General features: G+C 41.2%; 1 protein-coding gene and 1 pseudogene across 2 annotated transcripts in view; one reads left to right on the top strand and one right to left on the bottom strand.

Moving 5' to 3' along the window:
- The window catches only part of enox2 (ecto-NOX disulfide-thiol exchanger 2), a 261,786-nt gene extending 244,347 nt beyond the window's left edge, over nucleotides 1-17,439 (bottom strand). For both annotated transcript variants that reach the window (XM_061685288.1, XM_061685290.1), the window contains exon 1: nucleotides 17,280-17,439. The gene's annotated coding sequence lies outside the window, so the exon portion shown is untranslated. The remainder of the gene's footprint in view (nucleotides 1-17,279) is intronic.
- Nucleotides 3,005-3,880, top strand: LOC133407756 (uncharacterized; annotated as a pseudogene).
- Nucleotides 17,440-22,549: the final 5,110 nt, after the last annotated feature.

Genomic DNA, 22,549 nt, shown 5'->3' with positions numbered 1-22,549 from the left:
AACCATTTATACTCACATCTTGGTGACAAAAAGCGTCACTCGTCACGCTATACTTTATCTCTAAGATCCTTCTTGTGGATCATCAAATAAGTGAATCATCTCAATAATTTTACTTTGATAAGAACATTAATGGACATTTACTATAGTTTACCATTTGAACCGCTTTTATACGCAAATCAGTGATGAAATGTGTCAGTCGTGTCACTCTCCACTTTATACTCGACTGACAATGACAGCAGTGCTACTGGGAAGAGCATTATTATAGAGTATTACATTTTTACATTCTATTGCGATTTAACATTTTTCTTTTAACAATTCAATAGTAAAATAACTACTTCATATCAATTAATCATAACATTTAGACCTAGCCTACAGGAAATAGTTATTTGTTGGCAACATCCAATGGTGTGTTGGTCATAGAATAATGTATTTATTGTGTTTAGTGAATAATACTGAAGATAAACTTCCTCCCGATTGCTAAATCGAAACCACAATATTTGTTGAAAAGAAACAAAGAAAACCCTCGCGATTAAGAGTATTTTCCCAAATCAGGCTCCTGATTGATGACTAGGGAGTTTTAATTGGACCCACATCGTTAAAGCTTATCGGCTTCCCAGTGACGAGGACTGGCTAAGTGTGGCTAAAGGTTTAGCCATAAAAAAAATATGTTTTTACAATTTTAAAGTTAAATTATCCCAAATGTCAATAACTATGTTCTTTAAGTGTCTTTTTGTTAATTGTGTGCTTCAGTTTTACCTCAACGCTGTAAATTATGAGATGCCTAACTAATAATTTCCTGTGACAATGACAATAAAGTAATTTTAGATTCTATTCTGTGTGAGATGTTTTCTTTTTTTGTGTGTGTTTACAAATGTTTTGTTGTATTTTTTGATGGTTGTTATTGGTGTTATTTATTGACTGATGCTAGGCCATAAAGTCAGTTTGTCAAAATGTTCCGTTGATAAAAAAAATTTTCTAGAGTAGATATAAAGATGAAATATAGATATGTATGCACCCTGTCACGTGGTAGCGAATATTTGCTATAAACAATTTTAAAATACCAGTCACCTTTAGAAACTGCATAAAACAGACACTTAAATTTTAAAAAAAGCTATTTATAATAGTAACATTCAAAAAAACAGCCCTATGGGGGGCAAAAGCCAGTGCAAACTGTAGGCCGGTCCCAAGCCCGGATAAATGCAGAGGGTTGTGTCAGGAAGGGCATCCGTCTTAAAACTTTGCCAAACAAATATTGGCTTTAATCCAAAGAATTCCATACCGGATCGGTCGTGGCCCGGGTTAACAATGTCCGCCACCGGCGCAGTCAACCTGCAGGGCGCCGTTGGAAATTCAGCTACTGTGGGTCGAGGTCGAAGAAGAAGAAGAAGAAGAAGTGGAAAGCAGGTTCTTCGGCAGAAAGAGAAGAGGAAAGCACAGAGCCTAGAACTGAATTTGGGGACTTTGAATGTTGGGACTATGACAGGAAAATCTCGGGAGTTGGTTGACCTGATGATTAGGAGAAAGGTTGATATATTGTGTGTCCAGGAGACCAGCTGGAAAGGCAGTAAGGCTAGAAGTTTAGGGGCAGGGTTTAAATTATTTTACTATGGTGTAGATGGGAAGAGAAATGGAGAAATTATTCTAAAAGAAGAGTTGGCTAAGAATGTCTTGGATGTGAAGTGATGAGGCTGAAACTGAAACTTGAAATTGAGGGTTTTATGTATAAAGTGATTAGGGGCTATGCCTCACAGGTAGGATGTGACCTAGAGGTGAAAGAGAAATTCTGGAAGGAGCTAGATGAAGTAGTTCTGAGCATCACAGACAGAGAGAGAGTTGTGAGTGATGAAGACGTGATGGGTAAAGGAAAGGAACTTAGAGGGACAGATGGTGGTAACTTTGCAAAAAGGATGCAAATGGCTGTAGTGAACACTTTTTTCCAAAAGAGGCAGGAACATAGGGTGACCTACAAGAGCAGAGGTAGAAGCACGCAGGTGAATTACATCTTGTCCAACCAATGTAATCTGAAGGAGGTTACCGACTGTAAGGTTGTGGTAGGGGAGCGTGTGGCTAGACAGCATAGGATGGTGGTGTGTGAGTCTGGTGGTGGGTAGGAAGATTAGGAAGACAAAGAGTGTTGTGCAGCATTTCAGGAAGAGGTGAGATACGCTCTCGGTGGGCAGGAGGAGCTTCCAGAAGACTGGTCCACTGCAGCCAAGGTGATCCGAGAGGCAGGCAGGAGAGTACTTGGTGTATCTTCTGGCAGGAAAGGAGAGAAGGAGACTTGGTGGTGGAACCTCACAGTACAGGAAATCATACAAGGAAAAATGTTAGCTAAGAAGAAGTGGGGCGAAAGGAATACATTGAGATGCGACATAGGGCAAAGGTAGAGGTGGCAAAGGCCAAACAAGAGGCATATAATGACATGTATGGCAGGTTGGACACTAAAGAAGGAGAAAGGGATCTATACAGGCTGGCCAGACAGAGGGATCGAGATGGGAAGGATGTGCAGCAGGTTAGGGTGATTAAGGATAGAGATGGAAATATGTTGACTGGTGCCAGCAGTGTGAAAGCTAGATGGAAAGAATACTTCAAAGAGTTGATGAATGAGGAAAATGAGAGAGAAGGGAGAGTAGAAGAGGCAAGTGAGGTGGACCAGGAAGTGGCAATGATTAGTAAGGGGGAAGTTAGAAAGGCATTAAAGAGGATGAAAAATGGAAAGGCAGTTGGTCCTGATGACATTCCTGTGGAGGTATGGAAGCATCTAGGAGAGGTGGCTGTGGAGTTTTTGACCAGCTTGTTCAATAGAATTCTAGTGCGTGAGAAGATGCCTGAGGAATGGAGGAAAAGTGTGCTGGTGCCCATTTTTAAGAACAAGGGTGATGTGCAGAGCTGTGGGAACTAGAGATGAAAAAAGTTGATGAGCCACACAATGAAGTTATGGGAAAGAGTAGTAGAGGCTAGACTCAGGACAGAAGTGAGTATTTGCGAGCAACAGTATGGTTTCATGCCTAGAAAGAGTACCACAGATGCATTATTTGCCTTGAGGATGTTGATGGAAAAGTACAGAGGTCAGAAGGAGCTACATTGTCTTTGTAGATCTAGAGAAAGCCTATGACAGAGTACCCAGAGAGGAACTGTGGTACTGCATGCGGAGGTCTGGAGTGGCAGAGAACTATGTTAGAATAATACAGGACATGTTTTAAGGTGGAGATGGGACTGCATCAGGGATCAGCCCTGAGCCCCTTCCCGTTTGCAAGGGTCATGGAAAGGCTGACAGGTGAGGTTAGACTGGAATCCCCGTGGACCATGATGTTTGCAGATGACATTGTGATCTGCAGTGAAAGCAGGGAGCAGGTGGAGGAACAGTTAGAAAGATGGAGGCATGCACTGGAATGCAGAGGAATGAAGATTAGCCGAAGTAAAACAGAATATATGTGCATGAATGAGAGGGGTGGTGGGGGAAGAGTGAGGCTACAGGGAGAAGAGATAATAAGGGTGGAGGACTTTAAATACTTGGGGTCAACCGTCCAGAGCAATGGTGAGTGTGGTCAGGAAGTGAAGAAACGGGTCCAAGCAGGTTGGAACGGGTGGAGGAAGGTGTCAGGTGTGTTATGTGACAGAAGAGTCTCTTCTAGGATGAAGGGCAAAGTTTATAAAACAGTGGTGAGGCCAGCCATGATGTACGGATTAGAGACAGTGGCCCTGAAGAGACAACAGGAATGCAGGGCTGGAGGTGGCGAAAATGAAGATGTTGAGGTTCGCTCTCGGAGTGACCAGGTTGGATAAAATTAGAAATGAGCTCATCAGAGGGACAGCCAAGGTTCGATGTTTTTGAGACAAAGTTAGAGAGAGCAGACTTCGATGGTTTGGACACGTCCAGAGGAGAAATAGTGAGTATATTGGTAGAAGGATGATGAGGATGGAGCTGTCAGGCAAGAGAGCAAGAGGAAGACCAAAGAGAAGGTTGAAGATATGAGGGCAGTTGGTGCGAGAGAGGAGGATGCAGGAGAGGCTTACATGCAAAACGATGACACGCTGTGGGGACCCCTAAAGGGACAAGCCGGAAGGAAAAGAAGATAATAGTAACATTCATTTGACACAAGATGGCATCTTGCAAGTGTAAACAATTGCCGACAGCCGGCAGGAGGTCAGGGGTGCTGACATGTCGTTCGAATTCCTTCGGCCATTTACCCATTCATCTTGGCCCTCCAAACGAAGGGCTAAGGGGAAGAGGTAAGATGAAGGAGAAGGGCTCAGGGGTAGAATTAGGGTTGGCCCTTAGTCTGAACACTAGGGCCACTATGTAGGAGTATGTACTGTAGATAAAAGATGTTGTTAAGAGACAAAGAACAAAGATTGGTATGGATATACAAGTAGATATATGGATTAGAGGTGCAACGATTAATCGACAACTAATCAATTATCAAATAAATCAACTATTTCAATAATCGATGAATCGTTAGAGACATTGTTTCACTTAACATTATCCAAATTTCACCTGTCAATACTAAATATTCTTAGATTTTTGTAGCCCTCCATGAAAGCAGACTGTTAAATAAGACATTGCAAACTTCTGCTTTTACTTTGGGAAACAATAATCAACACTGTTGTCTATTTTCTGACATTTCACACACCAAACCGGTAACTGAATCATAATCAATTTATGTTTGTGCATTTTCTGGACTGTCAATTTGAAATAATGTCCTGTTTTTTAGAGATGGAAATTACAATTTTATTTTATTTTTAATCTGATGTATACACTAATGTGATTAAGGTTTACTAAATCCATGCAAGAATAGAGGAAGTGGTCGACACAAATAAGTCCCATTGTCCATCATTCACTCGGTCAGGGTCATAATACATCTAATGTTTGCCCACATTTCTGAAAAACTCACAACCACCACAATACCTCCTCAAACCCTCTCAGCAAAGAAACCATTAATTGTAAGGAAAATTGATAGGGGTTTTAAAAATTATTGACAGTCCAGCGCTGTAGCAGCTTTGGTGTCATCTTTATTAGTCTGGAAAAGGAGCTGGCTCTTGCTAGGCCAGGGGCACCAAAAAGGTGTATTGATCAGCTCAGGCCAGATGGAATTCAGATCCATTCTTTCATCATGTCACTTCATATTCTTCTCTGAATAATCCCACTGTCCTCGCTCTGCTGAAACCAAGGCTAGCATCACATGCAATGAAGGTGGAAAGACTTTGAACTATTTTGACAATTGTTTCGTTGGATTTCTAAAAAAGCAGCACGTCTCAATCTAACATATCTCAATCGTGATAATGTTACCTTGGAGGGTGGAAGGCAATGATTTCTAGATTAAGATGTCACAATATAAATATGAACATGTCAATGACAAGGAGGTCGTCGTCGTCGTCACTGGGTTGTTTGAACGAGCAGGATTATGCAAAACCTAGCCAAAAAGATGTTAATTTATTTTATTTATTCTATTTAGTATTTGGCATCTTTTATATTACTACATCTTGTCTTTCAGAACTGTGATATTCCAGAGTTTCCAGTCTTTAGATTGAATAATCCCAAAAAGACATGTATTAATAGGGATGTCCCGATCAAATTTTTTTCACTTTTGATCTGATATCGATATTGCAGCTTTGAATTTTGACCAATACCAATATCGGTCCAATCCGGTATCAACAATAATCATACATACTTTACTTATTTTGTAATATGGAATGCTAGAAAAGGCTTGTTGAAGTGATATTAAACAGAGAACAATAATCAGCAACAGCATGTATAAGAAAAACTGACCCATTTATTATTAACCAATGGATTAGATAAAGTAACTTTAAAAATAAGAATGGAGAACAACTGAATAAAATAAAAATTATATGAGGAAATCCTGAAAAATCACTTCATAAAACAGTCCATCCATCCATTTTCTGCACCGCTTATCCTCACTAGGTTAGCGGGTGCGCTGGAGCCTATCCCAGCTATCTTCGGGCGAGAGGCGGGGTACACCCTGAACTGGTCGTCAACCTTCATCATGTCACGTCATATCAGAATCAGAATCATCTTTATTTGCCAAGTATGTCCAAAAAACACACAAGGAATTTGTCTCCGGGAGTTGGAGCCGCTCTAGTACGACAACAGACAGTCAATTGACAGAACACTTTTGAGACGTAAAGACATTGACAAAAAACAGTCACTGAGCAATAAAGGGTTGCTAGTTATCTGGTAATGCCGGTACATTTATTTATTTTTTGACAATTGACAGTCCTCGAGCATTTAGACCAGTTCGAAAGACTAATATTCCAATAGTCCGGTGCAATGACCATTGTGCAAAGGGCGCCGAGACTTCAAGCGAGTTCTGCGATAATCTGGGACAATGTTGATTGTGCAAATGTTGCAGATACTCCTCAATCAGTGTGCAAATGGAGCAGATGCTACTCTGGCATGAGTGGCCAGTATTGGTCAACAACAGATATACAAATAGTGCAGTGTGGCGAGACTACTGGAGTGAGTGCACAAGTAATGTATAATTGGCCCCACAGAAATGTGACAACAAACTCAAGTCAAAAGATTGCCAGCATGTTATAATGAAATTGTAGGTTCGGTGTTTAAGAAGTTGATTGCAAGAGGGAAGAAGCTGTTGGAATGTCTGCTAGTTCTAGTTTGCATTGATCGGTAGCGCCTACCTGAGGGAAGGAGCTGTAAGAGCTGGTGACCGGGATGCGGAGGGATTTTGCACGCTCTTGTCTTAGTTCTGGCAACGTGCAAGTCCTCAAGGGTGGGTAGGGGGGTACCGACAATCAGCAGTTTTGATTGTCCGTTGCAGTCAGAGTTTGTCCTTTTTTGTAGCAGTACCAAACCAGACTGTGATGGAAGAACACAGGACTGATTCGATGACCGCTGTGTAGAACTGCCTCAGCAGCTCCTGTGGCAGGCCGTGCTTTCTCAGAAGCCGCAGGAAGTACATCCTCTGCTGGGCCTTTTTGAGGACGGAGTTGACGTTGGTCGCCCACTTCAGGTCCTGAGAGACTGTAATTCCCAGTAACTTGAAGATCTAGACGGTTGACACAAGGCAGCTAGACAACGTGAGGGGCAGCTGTGGCGAAGGATGCCTCCTGAAGTCCACAATCATCTCTACAGTCTTGAGCATGTTCAGCTCCAGATTGTGTCGGCCGCACCACAGCTCCAGCCGCTCCACTTCCTGTCGATATGCAGACTCGTCACCGTCCTTGATGAGGCCGATGACAGTGGTGTCATCTGCAAACTTCAGGAGTTTGACAGCCGGGTGCGCTGAAGTGCAGTTGTTTGTGTAGAGAGAGAAGAGCAGCGGAGAGAGGACCCAACCTTGGGGCGCCCCAGTGCTGATGCTGCGTGTGGATGAGGTGGCCTCCCCCAGCCTCACCTGCTGTGTCCTGGCCGTCAGGAAGCTGTAAATCCACTGGCAGATGGCAGGTAAGACGCTGAGCTGGAAAAGGTTGGATGAAAGGAGTTCAGGGATGATGGTGTTGAACGCTGATCTGACGTCCACAAACAGGATCCTCCCGTAGGTCCCTGCACTGTCGAAGTGTTCTAGGATGAAGTGCAGTCCCATGTTGACTGCATGATCCGCAGAGATCTAGAGATCTATTGAATATCTGTGTGAAGACTGGAGCGAATATCTGTGTGAAGACTGGAGCGAGCTGGTCCGTGCAGACTTTTGAGGCAGGATGAGGACACATGGTCCGCTTTGTTAATCTTTTGTTGTTTGAAGATGCGTCTCACATCCTGAAAGTGAAAGTGTCATTTTCAAATCTGCAGTAGAAGGTATTCAAGTCGTTGGCTAGTGTGCTATTGTTCTCAGCTTGGGGGGATCGTCGCTTGTAATTTGTCAGCGATTGGAATGCATGCCAGACTGATTTAGAGTTGTTAGCGCTAAACTGTTTTTTCCAACTTTGCGGCATAGTTCCTCTTTGCAATGTTAATTTCTTTCGTCAGCTGGTTTCTAGCGCGATTATACAGGGCCCTGTCCTTGCTCTGATATGCGTCCTCCTTGGGTTGGCAAAGCTGCTTAAGTTTGGCAGTGAACGACGGATTGTTGTTGTTGAATGTGCGAAAGGACTTTGTTGGTACACACACATCTTCACAGAAACTGATATAGGATGTGACAGTGTCCGTATATTTATCCAGGCTGCCAGCTGAATTTTCAAAGACACTCCAGTCTGTGCAGTCTAAACAGCTTTGAAGTTCCATCTTTGCTTCATTGGTCCACTTTTTCACTGTTTTCACCATCGGCTTCGCGCATTTAAGTTATTTCCTATAGGTTGGTATTGAGTGAATTAAGCAGTGATCAGACGAGCCCAGGGCTGCACGAGGTATAGCACGGTATGCGTTTTTTAGCATAGTATAGCAGTGGTCTAAAATGTTATTTTCCCTGGTAGGACAGTCGATGTACTGCTTGTATTTAGGGAGTTCGTGGTTAGGTTTAGCTTTGTTAAAATCCCCAAGAATAATGAGGGGTGAGTCCAGGTGTTTTTTTTTTCAATTTCGTTCACTTGTTCGGTGAGCATTAGCAGTGTGGCATTCGTGTTAGCTTGAGGCGCGATGTAAACGCCAGCCAGGATGAATGATTCAAATTCATGCGGCACGTAGATTGGCTTACAGTTCAAAAACAGCGACTCCAAATGCGGGCTGCAGTGTGTGCTGAGCTCCGTGACGTCCGTACACCATTTTTCGTTGATATAGAAGCATATCCCGCCGCATTTTGTTTTCCCCGATAACGCCATGATGCGGTCTGCTCAGTGAAGATGAAAACCCGGAAGCATGACGGCGCCATCGGGTACAGCCTCAGAAAGCCAAGTCTCCGTAAAGCACATGGCGGCGGAACATCCGAAGTCTTTACTGGTCTTTATCAGAAGATGAAGCTCGTCCATTTTGTTGGGTAGGTGGATGGACGGAAATGCCAATCTGTACCCTCTCTTGCGGAGTTTCATCTGGATGCCGGCTCGCTTCCCTCTGTGCCGTCGCCTCCGTTTCCATGCGCCGAGGACCACAGTTGCTGCTCCAGTGAGTAACTCGGGGGGAAAAAACTGTGGGGATTTGCAAAAGTTGGTGAAAGAAAGTCCGGAGTAGCCTCCTTTATGGTTAGCAAGTCTCCCCTTGTGTAAGTGAGTCGTGTAATGTCTCCAAACAATACTAGAGAACGTGTAACTGAGGCGACCACACTGGTAGGCGCCATCTTGTATCAATCAATCAATCAATATTCTTCTATGAATAGCTGTCTCTCCTCTCTCTGCTGAAACCAAGGCTAGCATCACAGCCAATGAAGGTGGAAAGACTATGAACTATTTTGACGATTGTTGTTTCGTTGGATTTCGTTGGAAAAAAGCAGCACGTCTCAATCTGACATATCTCAATCATGATAATGTTGAGGGTGGGATTTCGAGATTCGGATCTCACATTATAAATGTGAACATGTCAATGACAAGGAGGTTGTCGTCGTCACTGGATTCTTTGATGACGAGCAAGTTTATGCAAAAACTATCCAAAAAGATAGCAGATGTAATTTATTTCATTTATTGTATTTAGTAATGTGCTGGAGCCTATCCAGCACATTCGGGCGAGAGGTGGGGTGCACCCTGAACTCGTCGCGAGCCAATCGCAGGGCACATATAAACAAACAACCATTCGCACTTACATTCACAACTACGGGCAATTTAGAGTCTTCAATAAACCTACAACACATGTTTTTGGGATGTGGGAAGAAACTGGAGTAGCCGGAGAAAACCCACCCAGGCACGGGGAGAACATGGAAACTGCACACAGGCGGGACTGGGATTTGAACCCCGATCCTCAGAACTGTGAGGCAGATGTGCTAAGCAGTCATCCACATCCACAATGCCGCCTTTCATAAAACCAATAACAAAGTATTATATTTAAATTGCAACATAACCACTGCTTAACTTTAACATAAGCATCTTATACATTTGACTAGATTAAATAAAAAAATACATTAGAAAGGCGGCACGGTGGATGACTGGTTAGAGCGTCAGCCTCACAGATCTGAGGACCTGGGTTCCCCGGCCAATCCCCGGCCCCGCCTGTGTGGAGTTTGCATGTTCTCCCCGTGCCTGTGTGGGTTTTCTCCGGGCACTCCGGTTTCCTCCCACATCCCAGAAACATGCATTCATTGGTGACTCTAAATTGCCCGTAGGTGTGAATGTGAGTGCGAATGGTTGTTTGTTTGTATGTGCCCTGCGATTGGCTGGCAACCAGTTCAGGGTGTACCCCGCCTCCTGCCTGATGATAGCTGGGACAGGCTCCAGCACGCCCGCGACCCTAGTGAGGAGAAGCGGCTCAGAAAATGGATGGATGGATGGATGGATAAATTAGAAAGCCATGAAAAATTCCTTCATCTTCCGTACAGCTTATCCTCACTAGGGTCGCGGGCATGCGCCCGCGCCTATCCGCGCTATCTTCGGGCAAGAGGCGGGGTACACCGTGAACTGTTCGCCAGCCAATTGCAGGGCACATATATGTGCCCTGGGCACACATAAACAAACAACCATTCGCACTCACATTCACACCTATGAGCAATTTAGAGTCTTCAATTACCTAGCATGCATGTTTTGGGGATGTGGGAGGAAACCGGAGTACCCGGAGAAAACCCACACAGGCACAGGGAGAACATGCAGTCTCCACACAGGCGAGGCCGGATTTGATTTCAGAACTGTGAGGCAGATGTGCCAACCAGTCGTCCACCGTGCCGCCCCATGAAAAATAGTCTCAATAAATAATAAATATTATATTACACTTTTAAAGTACAAAATAACGATTAAAGTTCAATTTAGGTTTTTTTTTATTTTGTTTTTACTCTCAGTATATGGTGGGAACATAATTTGCTTTCTCCACATGTACGGCACGACACTTTGAAATTTTTTATGCAACTGGGATTTAGTTTTATTGACAGTCGCAGTTTCTGCTGTTCATGTCTTGGCCTCTGCGGGGCAGTGTGATACACGTAATGAGATACACATTTGCAGTAACAAAGAAAGTAGCAGTAACAATCAAATATTGTTATAATAATTCGTTTTTCACAGAATTTGAAGAATATATGCCAGGTAGTATTGTTATATTGCCTGTTTGTATATGGTTATACAGAGTTTGTGTACTGATATTTATTACTTTGAGTGATATAAGTGCCGCAAGTTCAATGCTAATTTTCCTTGGCTCATGAATAGTGTTCTTAATTCATCGTGTGTTAGCGCTGAGGTTGCGATTTTTGTGAAAAACAAAAACAAAGAAAGAGACGAAGGCTGTGATGTATCTGAACATTCAATCGGTGTAATTTTATTACGTGAGTTTAGTTTTCCAGTGAACTTAAACTGAAGTGTCAATAAACAACTTTAAACAAGCAACATTCACTCTTACTCCTTACTCCTATGTTAGCACCTTAGCAACCTGCTGCTGTGATCATGTGGGATCTGCATGCCATTCGGAGCTGCTGGATAAAAATGCTGGAGCGGCGCATTGAATGGACTGCTTGTATCAGAGTAGTAACATGGGACATTTTAGATCCAGTCCGATCCGATCCGATTCCGATCCCCACCTCCAGGCATTTTTAACATCTCAACTGATTTTTAAAATTTATAAAACCCCGCACATGAGGAAGGAAAAGGATCAAGGAAAAAAAACTAAACATTACAAATTCTCTACAATTGCGAGCCTCCTCACCCAAACCAGATGTCTGTCTGTCGACTGACCTGTTAGCTTGGTCGAGTAACAACATGGCCGTTGCAAACTTCTCTCTTGTAATTTTTATTGTGGTGAAGGACTTGTGAGACATGTTATCAAACACTGAGTAAAACCAGTTGCTCCTCTATTTGTGAATTTAAGCAACAGTGCGAGCTTGTTCAATTTCGTATCACAATCACCAAGTCGATGGCTTGGTCGAACTCTGACCATTTTCGGTGCAAATTTGATCCCAAGGGAGGGAAAATCCAGCCCGATTATCAGAATGCGTGTACCCGACTTAAAAGGGTGGGGTGAAGGAGATATTCTTTGTCATTTAAATACTCTTAATAATCAAAAACAGTCACAGCCTTCAATGACAGACAACTCATTAGCTCTAGTTAATGTGATGAAACATGGATTCAATCCAATGCTTTGACTTGAATCAGAAAGCAATCACACATGATAATTTTATAATTTCATATCGTTAATATTCTAACATTTTCAAGTAAATATTAAACATAATTATAAGAAGCATTTTTTCTTACCCTGGCAGATGGATTAAAGTTTTCACAGTGCTTCATCTGATTCCAGGATTTCCTCTGAGGCAGGAAAAGCAGTCAAATCCTTTCACACATTCATCCAGATGTCTCGCCCGCTGCAGCCATCCTGGTTTTACAGCTTGGAGTCTTTTCAAACGCCTTGGCAGCAACTCAGAAGACATCTTTCATCAAAAAGTCAGTGACAGCACCGAGGATGGATCTAGCCAGTGGGAGGGGCGGTGTTGGTTCACTTGTAAAGTGCTATTGTTTTAGTGGATTTGGGAAGAATCCCATTAACCAAACCAGAGTGTGGGGAAAACGTGGCTACCTGCGGCACCTCAGATATCGTCAAGCGTTGAGCACATCCTCACATTTAATAATATAATAACATCTTCACGCAGTCAGCCGTGGCCCAATGTTTAAGATCATCACCTTCCACCGTGGGGACCTAGGTTCAAGACGCCGACCGGAGCATCCACCAACATCTCCTAGACTCACAGCTGTGGTGTCTTTGCGCAAGACACCGATACCCCGAACTGCTCCCCGGGTGCTTAAGTTGCCCCCTGCTCCAGTGTGTTCTACTAACAGGTGTATGTGTTCACTGTAAAATGCAGAGAACAAATTTTGTGTGCATGCATGCATGTTCATGACAATAAAGATGATTTTTCTTCTTCTTCTTCTTCTTCTTCTTCTTCTTGTTCTTAGAGGTAGAAGTAGCAAAAGCAGATCACTCTGCGAATAGGGCTGGGCGATTCATCAAAATGTAATCGTGATTTCGATTTTGGCTTCTCACGATCATAAAAACATTATAATCGAAGAAAAATGAACGATTAATGTGCAGGGGCACAGGTTGTGTATGAAAGTTCCTGCGTTGTTAAAACACCCTGAACACACCATGTTGCTTGCAGCAAGCATGTGATGTATGCCATTATGTCCTCCCTGAGCCTGCTTTAAGATGTTTATTGAAACGGCAGTTAGCAAAATTATTTACATTTGCTAAATGCCACATTAATAAGAAGGATTTTTTTAGACAAATATATATTAAAGAGACAATACAGTCAATAGCTAAAAACATTGGCACATCTTTACCATGATTTTATGTTTTTATTTATTTTAATCCTATTATTTTGATATTATAATTTTACCTTTTCAAATGTATTTTCTGGTTGACTCTTTTATTGTTCTTAAGTTAGATTTAAAGCTGAAATTTGGGAGTTGAATGAATACCAAGTTTTGAAATCAATGAATAATTGTGTTTATTAACAGTGATTTTACTATCAATTATTATTTTTTCCATAATCGCCGAGCCCTAATTGCCAACCTTCCCGAGAATAGTAAAATACCTACGTCTCAAAACTGGGTTAGGGTCGATATTATGATTATTATTATTTATTTATTTTAAGAGATTAACATTGATGTACACCGCCACATACTTGTCAATGTTAATCCAATTCTCTAAATTACTGGGCTAAGAAATTAATTTACTTCACACCTTTAGGAGCTATCACATATGATTAGACTCCACTAGGATATGGTCCCAAGGTTGCTACTGAACGCCACATAGTGGAAAACAACCATCACAGGTTATGGATGTTTCAGCAGTGTTTCAGTCTGACCAATCGAAACCCTGATTTAGTCACAAGAACAGGGAGCTGGTTTACCAGTACTGAACATGTCCCTTGACTTAAAGTGGCAAAAACTGATCAATCTCAATCCACCTTGGATGTGTAATTGTTTCATGAGCATGAAAAACCTACACTGTTCTTAATATGGTCTTCACAAGTTGACTGGGTAACGTGTGCTACCTCCACAGATCCTCAGCTCAGGTGTTATACCAGCTTGCTTTGACCAGCCTGGTACATGCAATAAAAAAATGCTGCCATATAAAAGCAAGATTATATCAATGCAGCATATGGTACCTATGATGAAAATGACAGGCCTCTCGCATCTTTTTTGTAGTAGTCTTGCCACTCTGCACTTTTGCATATCTGTTGTTGACTCACCAGCCACTCATGCGCTTGAGATGTATCTGCACCATCTGCACAATTAATGAATACTGTTCCAGATTATCGCACTACTAATCACTTTAAACTGCTTAAATGTCTTGAAGTCTCTGCACCATTCGCACAATGATCACTGTACCAGACTATTGCTCTATTAGTCATTTTAAACTGCTCTAAATTGCTAGAGGACTCTGCATAATTTGCACAATTGTCAAAAATAAATACATGCATTACCAGCATGTATTTATTACCACGTTACTGGTAACCTTTCATTTCTCAGTGACTCTCCGTACTGTGCTGCTATATTTTTATGTCTCAAAAGTAGGCTTTACATGATCAGGATTTTGGGGGCCGATCACCAATCAGTGAGTTAAAAAAAACAATGAGCGATAACCAATCACCAATCCGATCACAAGATGGACCAATGTGTCTATTTAAATTACTTGTTCATTTACTGTATATACTTGTTTATTGTATACTGAGTATCTACAAAAGTATTATCTAGTCCAGTGATTGCCAACCAGTGTGCCGTGGCACATTAGTGTGCAATGACCAATCCTCAGGTGTGCCATGGGAAATGATCAAATTTTACTTATCTGCTCAAAAAATTATTCATTTACAAGAAATGTATCATTGTTCCTCTATTTATGCCAGTAAGGGATAGTGACAGACAGAACAAATAAATGCTCTTCTATTCGATCAGTGATTCTCAACCAGTGTGCCGGGAACATAAGTGTGCCGTGAGCGCTCTTCAGGTGTGTCGTGGGAAATAATAAAATTTCACGTCCCGTAATTTCTCTTTGTTCTTACAAAATACAGATAATACTTCATGTTTTGATCATATGGGTCGAAGCAAAATTATGCATTGTAAAAAAAAAAAGCATTATACATAGGTAGAAGGGTTTTCCAGAATTTTGAGATCAACTTTGTGGGTGCGTATTATACATGGGTGCGCATAATACATGAGAAATTGCGGTAATTGCTCCAAAAAGTATTTGTTTACAAGAAATAGTGTATCTTTGTTCATTTATTTATGCCAGTGAGGCAAATAAATGCTCTTCTATTAGATGGCAGGAAGTACATAAAGTAATTGAGGTATCCACTTTTTGTGACATTTTTGTTTGTTGGTGTGCCGTGAGATTTTCCATTTTAAAATGTGTGCCTTGGCTCCATAAAGGTTGGAAATCACTGTATTAGATGGCAGGAAGTATATACAGTAATTGTGTACTGTACTGTACAGTATAATGTACTGATACTGTGTATCTACTTTTTTGTGACATTTTTGTTTGTTGGTGTGTCGTGAGATTTTACAATTGTAAAATAGGTGTCCTCGCTCCATAAAGGGTAGAAATCACTACATATAAACCAACATTACAACTTGACAGAAATAATGGGAGATAACTTACTGTAATGGAATTACTTGATTGTAATTAAATTACTTCACCCACCGAAACCTTAGAGCATGATTCGACATACACGCACAACCGTTAGTGCTAGCACTAGCTTGCTGGGCTACAAATAACGTTTTGTTGCCTGCTTGCGAACCGTATCGTATTAAAAATACATGAACATACCTCAAGCAAGCCTTAAATGAACGTAATCTCCCGAGCACCGGTGACCACCAGCACACGTTTTTCCCCATTTTGTTCTTATAATACACACGATGCATGGTAACGAGTGTTACCACCGGTCATGTTTGAGTTGACAAGATAAAGCCCAGTGATCGTAAAAGACGGGATGCGGTGGTATCGAAATACAAGATTTTATTGCAGTAGTCTGACATAGTGCCATTGTAAAAGACCAAATTTGTCTTGTCGTCTCATCCAGGCATGACGTGTTGTCTGTCTCAGACGTGTTGTCTGTCCCACACCGCCGACATGTTTTTTCAAAAATAACTTTATTGGCTGTCAGATATTTACACCAGCACATCAAAAGGCATGTGACAAGGCTAAAAATAAACTAGCTTCTGGATACAAATATACTGTACACGATGGCGACGCAGAATAGATGTCTTTTGTAGAGCCGATCGATCGGCGAATTATGACAAAGCCAATCAGCATAAAATTCATTTATCGGCTGATACCGATCAAATCGGTGTAAACTCTACTCTAAAGTATTTTCTGTCAAATTGCTGTCTGCTGTCATACTAGAGCGGCTCCAACTACCGGAGAAAAATTCTTTGTGTGATTTTTACATACTTGACAAATAAAGATGATTCGGATTTTCAATACATTTGCACAACTGTCTAACAATGCTTTTACTTTGTCATTATGGGATATTTCATGTAGATGTATTTTTTTTTCAGAAAACTATACTCGAATCAGCTTTACAATAAGTCCGTAACAGCAAAATGTGGAAAAAGTGAAGGGGTGTGAATACTTTTTGGTGGCACTGTATCTTCATGTCTATGCTATGAACAGGGTTCAGATAGATAGATAGATAGATAGATAGATAGATAGATAGATAGATAGATAGATAGATAGATAGATAGATACAGAGAAAGAGATTTGTTACCTTTGACATCCTCATAAAGTTATTAAACGCTTTGCACATGATTCAGTGTTTGTTATAATGAGTGAAATAAACACGAGAGAAATTAAGCAGGCAATCTTTGCAGTTAACGTTATAACCCCCACCCAACACACACACACACACACACACAGACTCGCGCGCACGCACACTGACAACGCACGCACACACTCCCTCGTAATTTTGAGACGCTCATATGTGAAGTCACTCGGGGAAACAACTTTCTCTTTTTTTTTCCTGTGACAAGTATAGCAGCATTAATAGTGATAATAGAAAAGAAAAGGTGAAGGTGAATTAAAATATTTCCTTCCTTCCTAAATTCGAAGAGTGGTTATTGAACACGTACGAGCAGACTACGGAGTATGTTTATATGCAACGACAACGACGACTACTATTGAACTCAAATGAACGCACAAACGACAACATTGTTATTTGCAAACTGCAAACCTTATGATGAACTTCGTAACAAGTGAACGAGTGAAGCTATCAGTTAGCACCATTGACATGAATATAAAAGTATAAAAGTACCTGGCGGCGAATGGCGCCGTCTTGGATGTTATCTGCTCCGTGGCGACTCCTCGAAAGTATCCATTTGTGGTGTGAACATTTATTTTCAATATTTAATATCTTCTTGACATTTATAAGTAAGGGTATCCAAGGCAAAGCTCCCACTTAGCAACCAGTAAAGTGTCAACATTGGCGGAAGTAAGTACGGCAAGCGGCAGGCGAACACGTGCGTCTGTTGACGTTCTTCTTTTCCGCTTACTTTCAAATTAAGAGTTTTCCCGTTCACTTTAAAAATAAGAGTATGTAAATGCCAATTTAACGTACGGGTCGGCAAACCTGTGCTCAAATACCACATTTGATTATTTTTTAAACGGATTGTATGGGTCAGGTCATTTGTAGAGAAGGTTAAAAAACATACAGGGCTTGACAATAGCAGCCACCAACCCACCCGATGCGGGTGAATTTCAGCAGCGGAGTGTAACAAAAGTCACTCCTACTTTAATGTGTGGAAGCGATCTTCTCTTTGCTCTGAAAATTATTTGTATTAATAGTATGTCTTCTAACTTCATAAAATTTGTGTTAAGAAAAAGTAGGTAATTGAGAGCGTAATAATCAGTCTTATTAATAATATGTATTGCTTGTTTCATTGTAAACCTGTCATGCTCGTTTTTTCTTCATGGTTGTGTTTGTGTTTCAGTGCCTGGGTGAACATTGGTGAGCAGTGTCCTAGCAGTGCAGCGGTCAGGAATTGGCAATCAGCTGATTTTTAGGGGCAGCTATGACAGCAGGCAGCGTCGGACAATTCACTTGCTAACCCCCTTATGATCTAGAGTTTTGTATCGTATTCCGTGCCTGACGTACTTATTCATCCACGTGCTTCCTGTGTGTTTTCCGTTCCCGTGTACTTCACTAACACTAAGTACAACAGTGATCTCTGTTTCGTGCTAGTTTTTGACTTTTTGTAGTTTTTTCGTGGCGCTGACTTTAGTGCTGTGGCTTATTTTTATTCGCTTACTACTACCGACCTTTTGTCGTGTCGCCTTTTGTTCGTTCGGCCTTTTTCCTCTCATCGCATGGTGGGAGTGCTTTGTGTTGTTGTAACATTCTCGGTGCCTTTGGTTATTAAATCCAGTTTTAATCCAGGAGGACGGGCTGGGCACAGGCAGACGAGATGAGACAGGAGCAGAGCGGCAGAATCTATGCGCGCTATCCCTTAGCAACCCCAATTCCAATGAAGTTGGGATGTTGTGTTAAACATAAATAAAAACAGAATACAATCATTTGAAAATCATGTTCAAACTATATTTAATTGAATACGATACAAAGACAATATATTTAATGTTTTTAGCAAATAATCATTAACTTGGAATTTTATGGCTGCAAAACGTTCCAAAAAAAGCTGGGACAGGGTCTTGTTTACCACTGTTTTTCATCATGTTTTCTTTTAACAACATTCAATGAACGTTTGGGAACTGAGGACACTAATTGTTGAAGCTTTGTAGGTGGAATTCTTTCCCATTCTTGCTTGATGTACAGGTTCAGCTGTTCAACAGTCTGGGGTTTCCGTTGTCGTATTTTACGCTTCATAATGCGCCACAGCGGCACGGTGGGCGACTGGTTAGAGCGTCAGCCTCACAGTTCTGAGGACCCGGGTTCAATCCCCGGTCCCGACTGTGTGGAGTTTGCATGTTCTCCCCGTGCCTGTGTGGGTTTTCTCCGGGCACTCCGGTATCCTCCCACATCCCAAAAACATGCATAAATTGGAGACTCTAAATTGCCCGTAGGTGTGACTGTGAGTGCGAATGGTTGTTTGTTTGTATGTGCCCTGCGATTGGCTGGCAACCAGTTCAGGGTGTACCCCGCCTCCTGCCCGATGACAGCTGGGATAGGCTCCAGCACGCCCGCGACCCTAGTGAGGAGAAGCGGCTCAGAAAATGGATGGATGGATGGATAATGCGCCACACAATTCCAATGGGAGACAGGTCTGGACTGCAGGCAGGCCAGTCTAGTACCCTCACTCTTTTACTACGAAGCCACGCTGTTGTAACACGTGCAGAATGTGGTTTGGCATTGTCTTGCTGAAATAAGCAGGGGCGTTCATGAAAAAGACGTTACTTGGATGGCAGCATATGTTTCTCCAAAACCTGTATGTACCTTTCAGCATTAATGGTGCCTTCACAGATGTGTAAGTTACCCATGCCTTTGGCACTAACACAGCCCCATACCATCGCAGATGCTGGCTTTTGAACTTTGCGTCCATAACAGTCCGGATGGTTCTTTTCCTCTTTGGCCGGGAGGACACGACGTCCCCAATTTCTAAAAACAATTTGAAATGTGGACTCGTCGCAACAACAAAAACACAATAACGTTAATCAGTATGAACATTTAATATCTTCTTTGTAGAGTATTCAATTAAATATAGGTTGAACATGATTTGCAAATCATTGTTTTCTGTTTTTATTTATTTTTAACACAACGTCCCAACTTTATTGGAATTGGGGTTGGATTTTTTGTCAAAATGGCTGTCTGTTGTCGTACTCGAGCGGCTCCAAATTTCATGTGTGTTTTTGTCATAGACATAAAGATGATTCTGATTTGCCAATCCTTTTCAACCTATATTCCATTGAATACTCTACAAAGACAAAATATTAAATCTTCATACTGATTAACGTTATTGTGTTTTTGTTGTTGCAAATTTTCTCTCATTTTGAATTTGATGCCTGCAACATGTTCTAAAAAGCTTCGGACAGGGGCAACAAAAGACTGGGAAAGTTGTGGCATGCTAAAAAAACACCTGTTTGGAACATTCCACAGGTGAACAGGTCATGATTGGGTATAAAAGGAGCATCCCCGAAAGGCTCAGTTTTTCACAAGCTATGATGTGGCAAGGTTCACCACTTTGTGAACAACTGCATCAGCAAAGAGTACAGCAGTTTAAGAACAACGTTTCTCAACATACAATTGTAATGAATTTAGGGATTTTATTATCTACGGTCCATAATATCATCAAAAGATTCAGAAAATCTGGGGAAATCTCTGCACATAAACTGCAAGGCCGAAAAACAATATTGAATGCCCGTGACCTTCAATCTCTCAGGTGACACGGCATTAAAAACCTGCATCATTGTGGAGAGCACCCCCCACAGGACACCCGACGACCCTTGTGAGGATAAGCTGCTCAGAAAATGGATGGATGGATATATATATATATATATATATATATATATATATATATATATATATATAAAATATATAAAATAATGAAGTTGTAATATTGCATCCACTTTTATGGATGTGCCTTGCCAGCATAATATCCGAGGACTTAATATAAATGAAAGGGTGGTTATCTGTAGCATGCAGGCAATTATTGATCTATTCTGCATTTTGGCATCTACTCCGTTCTTGCGGGGCTTGTCATTTCTGTAATTGCCCTCGTAAGCTTTTTTTTTTTTTTTTTTTTTTTGTGGGGGGGCATGATTTATTAGCGACAAGTCTTGCAAGTTCAAATAAGACGATAAGCATCTTGTTTTGTGCTAATCTGACTTGTTTAAATTGTTTAGAAAATGAGATGACTTTGACAAAGTTGTAAAATAAGTATTTGTATTTAAATTAATTCTGTACATACTGCAGGGCGAGAGAGAGCATGTTTGGGAAGGAAAAAAAGTGAAAGTGACTGGCGAAAGTTAAAGTGCAAATCTGGCTGCAAAAAAAAGTGTTTTTGGGGTTCAAAATGAGACGTTAATAGGATTTGGACACAATAGAAAACTATCAGGACGTGATTCACTATTATTATTCTTTTTAAATTTGAAGTAAATCTTACGATGCGCTTGATCTCTGTGTGACCCGGAAAATGAGAGGACTCCAGCGCACACCGCCATTGCTTGTTGCTTAAAGCTAGCTAGCTTAGTTAGCTCAGTGGCAACCGTTGTAGTTACAAACTCAAAATCACTGGATGATCGCAATTTCAGCAAGTGCTGGCGATAATATGGTATTGTAAATTATTTGGGATATTGACTTTTTTTGGTGTTGTAGGCAAAGTATTATGATGAAAATATCAATGACTGTCTCAAGCAACAGCCGCTGCCAACATCGCCATTAGCTTGTGCCGTAGTAGTTAGCTAATCTTCCTGGGGTCCAAATATAATCAACAGTGCAAATAATAGATTGGTACAACACATCAATACAATAGTTACACCTGAGTCAATGATACAGTAGTTACTCAAAATACATGCTACAGTCAAAAATGTAAACAACATTAACACAAAATACACTATTTCATAATGCGATAAGATATGAACTCAAATACTGTTAAAAGAAAAACATGATTTGAATTCTCAAGCAACACATCTCTGTTGAAAAGAGTATCAAGTGGATATTATAAAATCAAATAGCAGGCATGTCAAACTCACTTCCACATAAACATCAGGCCTACCACATAATTTTATCTGTCCGACAAAAGCAAATCATTTGCGACAACTTCCATGATTCTTGCTAAAACCTGTACCAAAATTTCACATCGTAATATGCAATAGATAATAACGCTGAGATATTGCAAGCATTTTTGTTTGTTTGTTTCCAAACCCCTTTTTAGAGTAACTTGAACAATAGTTGAACTGTTCAAGTCAAAAGTATTCATACTAACCAATTGTGAGTTCTTTGCCAGTGAAGTTCCAGGAGACCTAATGGATAGTTGTCTGTCATTTATTGGCAAGAAGTAACAACGAATTGGAGGAAGATAGTTTCACGAGGGGCGCGACTATGTGTCTGTCTAAACAAAAAAGCGCAATATATCTTATACTCTGAGTGCGTGGTGGGGTGGAATGTGCCAGAAAGTTCCACTCCTTATAAGGTAAACAACAGATGTTACAATTTACAGAAACAAGCCCAGATAAATGACTTGTAGTTGCGAATATACACTATCTTTATTGTTCCTTTTCCCAGGCTACGACTATCGAGAGCTCACACAAACTTTATTTTTTTCGATATGCAGGCATTCTATGTTTATAAAAATATATCAGAACATACTACTACTACTTCTCATTTGAAAATTAGTTGTCCATTATTTTGTTGTGTATATATATATCCATCCATCCATCCATTTTCTGAGCCGCTTCTCCTCACGAGGGTCGCGGGCGTGCTGGAGCCTATCCCAGCTGTCATCGGGCAGGAGGCGGGGTACACCCTGAACTGGTTGCCAGCCAATCGGAGGGCACATACAAACAAACAACCATTCGCACTCATAGTCACACCTCCGGGCAATTTTAGAGTCTCCAATTAATGCATATTTTTGG

Source organism: Phycodurus eques, chromosome 9 (genome assembly GCF_024500275.1).
Source record: "Phycodurus eques isolate BA_2022a chromosome 9, UOR_Pequ_1.1, whole genome shotgun sequence".
NCBI lineage: Eukaryota > Metazoa > Chordata > Actinopteri > Syngnathiformes > Syngnathidae > Phycodurus > Phycodurus eques.
The sequence above is the reverse complement of the archived record's forward strand: the minus strand, read 5'-3'. Positions and strand labels throughout refer to the sequence as shown.